General features: G+C 49.2%; 1 long non-coding RNA gene and 1 other non-coding gene across 2 annotated transcripts; both read right to left on the reverse strand.

Annotated features, from left to right (window-relative positions):
- Positions 1–958: 958 nt before the first annotated feature.
- LOC113188194 (small nucleolar RNA SNORA20) lies at positions 959–1,086 on the reverse strand. Its single transcript, XR_003301511.1, has one exon. It is a non-coding gene; the product is annotated as a small nucleolar RNA SNORA20 (small nucleolar RNA).
- A 3,367-nt stretch (positions 1,087–4,453) lies between these two features.
- LOC144254152 (uncharacterized) lies at positions 4,454–5,380 on the reverse strand. The gene is made up of 3 exons (XR_013343435.1): positions 5,278–5,380; positions 4,977–5,030; positions 4,454–4,728 (listed from the first exon to the last, which is right to left on the reverse strand). It is a non-coding gene; the product is annotated as an uncharacterized LOC144254152 (long non-coding RNA).
- Between the last annotated feature and the right edge of the window lie 491 nt (positions 5,381–5,871).

The following is a 5,871-nucleotide window of genomic DNA, read 5'->3' on the forward strand; positions in this document are numbered from 1 at the left end:
TGAGTTCACTGTCTATGACAAATTTTGACAAGTTAGAGTCCACTCAAATAAATACGGTGCCACCTCCTGGGCTGTGAGAACACAATAACCGAGTTAGCCTGACTCCCTCCCGGCTGCCCTGGGCCTTTCATCTCACTTATCCACTGACTGCAATCACTGACTATGTGGCTGTGGTCAGAATAAGAAAAATAGGGCCCAAGATGGTAGAGTGTGTGCTTAGTGTGTGTGAAGCTCCAGGTTTGATCCCCAGACGATATACAATTAAAAAAAGTTTTGATTTTGCCGTCACTCCTTCTCTAATGCTCTTACCTAGTTTATATTGTCTCAGCCTCTGGCCTGCATGAAGCTCCTTCCTGTGCAAGTTTTGTTGTTGTTTCGTTTTAAACACTTCGTGCAAAGTAGCTCTCCTGCCCCAGGACTCAATTTTTTGTCTGTGTAAGTTCTCATTTCATCTCGTTTCATCGGAAGGATCCATTCATAAGATAAAGAATTCTAGGTTGATGGGGTTTATTTATTTATTTATTTTTCTCTTTACACTTTAAATATTTCACTCTGCTCTCTTTCCACTGCTCGGGTTTCTAAGAATTCTGATTTAATTCTTCTTCTAGCTACGCATGGTGTTTCCTTCCTCTGGCTTCTTTTGGGATTTTTCTCTTTAACTTTGAATTTGTGAGTGTGGATCTAAAAGGCCTAGGTGTAGATTTTGGAGGTGTCTATCTTACTTGGTGTCCTCTGAGCTTCCGGAATCCATTGTTTGGTGTCTGATATTATATTGAGAGACTCTCATCATTTTTTCGAATATTTCTTCCGTCCTCTTCCCTCTTTTTTCTTCTGTTTTCCGAAATATATGATGCACCTTTTGTAGTCGTCCTACAGTGCTTGAGTATTTTTTATGTTTCAGGCTTTTTTCTTTGTCTTTGAGTTTCAGAAGTTTCTTTCTTTCTTTTTCTTCCAAAAACAATGTCTAGACCATGTAGAAGAGAGAAAAGTTACTTCACCCCAATTTACAGTGGCTCAATATTATTTTATCCCTCATGTTTAACTGCTCAGATCCCTGAGAGACTACGGCAGCAAATAAATGAAAAGGTGAGTTTGGGAGGTTTCTGTTAACATATCCTCAAGTTCACTGATTCTCAGCCATGTCCAGTCAAATAAGCTCATCAAAGGCACTTTTCACTTGTTACAGTGTTTTTAAATTTATTGGGTTCCTTTTTGTTACTATAATGGAATACCTGAGGCAGGCTAACATTATAAAGAAAAGAGCTTTAGCTCACAGATTTGGAGGCAGAAAGTCCAAATAGCATGGTGCAGATTCTGGCAAGGGCTCCCCAGTGGATGGCAGAGTAAGCGTGGGGGAAAGAGATTATATCACCAAACAGGAAGCCAGAGAGAAACTGGGGCCCCACAACCCCCTCTAAGAGCACACCCTACAATTAACCTGAGAACCTCAGTCTAGGTTCTACCTATAAAGTTTTCACTGCTTCAACAATGCCACCTGAGCATCAAGCCTTCTGCACACGGACCCCTGGAGGGACAAAGTGTACAGCAGCATCTCCTTTATTCTTCCTTTGAATTTTCTCCGTTCTGTTATGATTGCCTTAAGTGTTCTCTACGTTGTCTCCCTTCTCCACTGGAACCCTTAGCATATAGTTATCACAGTCTGAAAATTCCAGCACGCTGCTCTATCCAAGTCTGGTTCAGATACTTTACCGGTTTCTTCAAACTGTTTTCGCCTTTTTTTAGGCCTTGTTATTTATTTACTTATTTATTTAGGTGCTGAGGATTGAACATAAGACCCTGTGCATACGAAGCAAGTGCTTTACCACTGACCCACGTCCCCAGCCCTGCCTTGGTGTCCCCAGCCCTGCTTGGGCATTTTTCATTTCTTTCTCCCTGAGCCCCCTCCGTCCTTCCTTTCTCATTTCTTTCTTCTTTTTTTTCTTTTTTAAATTTAGAGCATTATATTTCTACATCGTGTCTGGGTTCCTTTTGACACAATTATACAGACAAGGAATTCGATTCCAATTCCCATTAGCCCTCTCCTTTCCTCCCCTCCTCCCTCTGCCCTGCCCAGGATTTTTTTGTTGAAGGCTAGACATGACTGCTGAGGTTCCTGGTCAGCTAGCTGTGGGGTCTCCGTACCTGCCAGTCTGCCCTTCCAGTGTTGGAGAGCAGCGGCTTGCCCGTGACCTTGATTCTCTGGCAGATCTAAGAAACTGTCGATTTTCTGTTGTTCAACGTTTACTTGTTTTGATGGAGTGACCCTCACGTGCCAGACCAGAAACAAGGTGCCCTGCTGGGTTCTTCCTCAGGCTCTGTCTTCCCATCAGCATTCTTTATGTGGTGTGAGTTGCCATCTTTCTGTCATTTATTTCTTCAAGTCCTAGAGTCTCCAACACTGGGACAACATCCTGTGGTGGAAATCTCGGTCCTTGTCCTGGGTGCTGGTCCAATAATGAGAACACGATTTTGAGAAAAAGGAGAAAGAAAGTTGATTGCTTTGCTAGCAAAGGTGAACCTTGGGGCACTCCTGTCCCAGAGGCTGTGAGGGGGCTTTTGTAGAGGTGACTCAAAGGCTGCATTCCACATGCTCTCTGTTGGAGTTGGGAAATAGCCATTTCTGAGGTCTTCTCGTACCATCCCCAAAGTCCTGATTACTTCTTTCCTGCGGTGGGTGAGTCCTCAAAGGACAGATAACCCAGCCTAGGGTGGGGAAGAAAGGTAATTCCGTTTCCTCTGAGATCAGGAAGGGGGAGAGATCAGGGAAGAGCAGGGAAAGAGGAAAGAAAGAAACACATCATTTTAAAAATCACTTGCAGTGGCAGAGCACCAAGGGCTATATTCAAAGCATAAAGTGGACCATGGTTACAATCCCAGACAGTTTCTATTGCCCGAGTGAATGTGTTTTGCTGTGTATCATTCTTTCCCTTTTCTTGACATGTATCCCAGATTTTTGTTTGTTTTTGTAAGAAAATAGACATTTGAGACCTTGCATGGTGGTGCGTGCCTATAATCCTAGTGACTCAGAAGGCTGAGGCAGGAGGATCACAGGAGGCCAGCCTTGGCAACTTAGCAAGGCCCTGAGAAACTGATGTGACTCCATTTTTGAGAAACCAGCCTCTACCTCAGAGCAGGGCCAGTCCAAAGGGGGGCAGGGGATGACCCTTGTCCTTGGAAAACCCGTTCCTAGGCACATAAGCTACCCTGCTGAGTCATTCATCTGTACCAGATGTCCATGACTCAGCTAATGCAAGTTCCAGAAAAGACCAAAAGAATACTTGAGGCCTGATTCGGACCATAGCGACAACCAATCAGAGTGAGACAGGGAAAATACCTGAAATGCCCAGTGACCCTCCCAGTAGTTTCGGTGATTGATAACTTGATTAGGCAACCCTGCAGTTTAGCATATACACTCTCGCAACCTCTTGCGGCCTAAACCAATCATTTCAAATGTATCCACCACTTAAACTCACCAATCACCCCTTCCTGACTTGTTCCCGCCAGTGAATGTACTAATCAATGTTTGATTTTCGCGTGGTATGAAATGATTTGCTGTGTGATGTTGTGACGCATAGAGTATCCCCCCAAAACCTATAAATCCTCACTGAATTAAGGATCAGGACTCACTCTCGGGACCGCTGCGTAGGAAATGGTTGTGAGTCCAGGCTCGAGCTTGCAATAAAGACTCTTGTGTGATTGCATCGGATTCGGCTCCTGGAGGTCTATTGGGGCATGTCAGCCCTAAGCAACTTAGAGAGACTCTGTCTCAAAGTAAAAATATAAAAAGGGCTGGGAATGTTGCTCAGGGGTAAAGCCCCTCTGGGTTCAATCCCCAGTACCAAAGGAAAAAAATAGGCATTGTAGGTTATATATTGTAGCAATCTGTGCATTTCCTCTTCCTTGAGTTCATTATTACTTGTTCACCTATGTGTGGACTGTCTGGCTGGATTATAACAGTCCCCTGTGTGTTATAGGCACCTTCCTGAGGTGTTAAGGCCACGGTGTGACTCCTTGGAGGGGCCAGAGCTTTGGGTGTGCCTAGTCATTCCAAGGTCTGGGCAGGGCTCTCTCCCTGAGCACACCCAGCAATTAATCTCCACTAATTGCAAGCCAATTGTTCACCTGTCTTCAACAAGACTCAGGAATATAAATGCATTTGAGAGAGGAATCCATTAAGGTCTGGAATCCTTTGAAGGCAGAGTCAGATAGTCATTCTGACAGCACTTCCCCTGCCCTCCTCCCCAGCCCCGTGTCCCTGTGGCCTGGGCCGGGCTGGGTGTTTTTCAGTATTGGTAAGCATTTACAAATAAGCAGAACAATAAAGCATTTGGACTATGTAAGTGTGTGGAAGAACAGGCTGTATGGGGCTGGGGTACACGGGAGGCGGGGCGGTGTCTTCTCTACCTTGCAGGATTAGCATCCCTTCAAAGGTTCCAGAGGGCCCCAGCCCCACCACCTGGCCTCCAGGCCACTGCCCTGCCCCCTGCACTGTGAACAGAGAAGGCTGGGAGACGGGGCAGAGGAGGAAGTGCAGCAGGCAGGGGCAGGTTGTGAGGCCACCTTGCTAGGCCCTGGTCACCAGGGCAGGAAGCTGAGCGGGAGGTGGAACAGAAGGGCAGCCATCAGGCAGGGGAGCACCTGAGGAGTCATCTGGGTCCCCGAGGTCAGCCGGTCACCATAGCGATCCAGGAGCATCAGGGCCATTCCATTGGTCCAGCCAAACCCCTCCTGGAGAGAGGCAAGGCCTGTGGGGCCAGATCTCGGGGGAGCCCAAGCCCCTGTTTTGAGGGTGTGGGATTCCCTACCCCAGGAGCTCTGTCCCGCCCATCCCCAGGGGTACCAAGGAGCACCAGTCAGGTCTTCCCTGTGGGCCCCCAGACAAGGCACACTGGGGCCCAGAGGGTCAAGTCGGTTCTTGTGGACAGTGGAGCCCAGGAGTTGTAAGGTGTTGGCCAGCTCAGCCCTGGCCCGCTCACCTGAACTTCATACTCCCCTCCTCCACCTGGCTGTCCACCATTGCTGATGTCATACTGGGGACAAGAGGGCAAGCTGTAGGTCAGGAGCTGTCCCCAAGCCACCACTCCAGCCCCAGGCAACCAGCCTTGGAGCCCTTGGGAGATGCTCTGGCCTGAAGCTCTGGCCCCTGCAGTGCCTGGCAGTGGCCACTGGGCGCCGCCACTGTCCTGGCTGCACAGTCCAGGGTCTGCCAAGCCTGACTCTTCCCCACCTCACCTGGGGGAGGAGGGTGAGGGACAGAGAACACCCCTGCCAGCTCACCTTCTCGTACATGGCTGACTTTTGGGAGTAGACATCAAAGTTGGTTCGGATCCAATTCTGGGCCAGCTGGAAAGCCACTTCCTGGGTCCGAGGCGAAGAGGACTTGGCCAAGCCTAGACCCCACCCCAAGCAGAACCTGAATCCCCAGAGCCCCCTTCCCTGGCACAACAGACTGGGCCTTACTGTCCCCACAGAGGGAATGAGGCCTGGCTGGGTCCTGAGACCTCTTGAACCAGAGGCCACCCTGCACTTAACCCAGGGCCGAGGTTTGGAGGGAGAGGAGGGCTGGTTATACTGGACAGCGGGGAGGCTGTGTTAGCTGCGGGGCAGAGAGAACAGAGGAGCCAGAGAAAGGACCAGGGGTCCCGCATCCTTCAGTCACACCTCCCCAGTCCCGGAGCAGCTGGGGTCCACCCTGGCACAGATCCCCTGCCTGCCTGCCTACCTCTGATGACCAGATCCTGCAGGGGGGCCCAGGCATTGGGGAAATCCCACTGCTGGCCTGTGTTCCGGAGAGAGGTCGGAATCCCATGCTGGTAGGTCAGGACCTGGCTGTCCTAGAAGGTTCCAGACATTGCTGGGACTGTGGGTGGA

This window comes from Urocitellus parryii, chromosome 4 (assembly GCF_045843805.1).
Source record: "Urocitellus parryii isolate mUroPar1 chromosome 4, mUroPar1.hap1, whole genome shotgun sequence".
Lineage (NCBI taxonomy): Eukaryota > Metazoa > Chordata > Mammalia > Rodentia > Sciuridae > Urocitellus > Urocitellus parryii.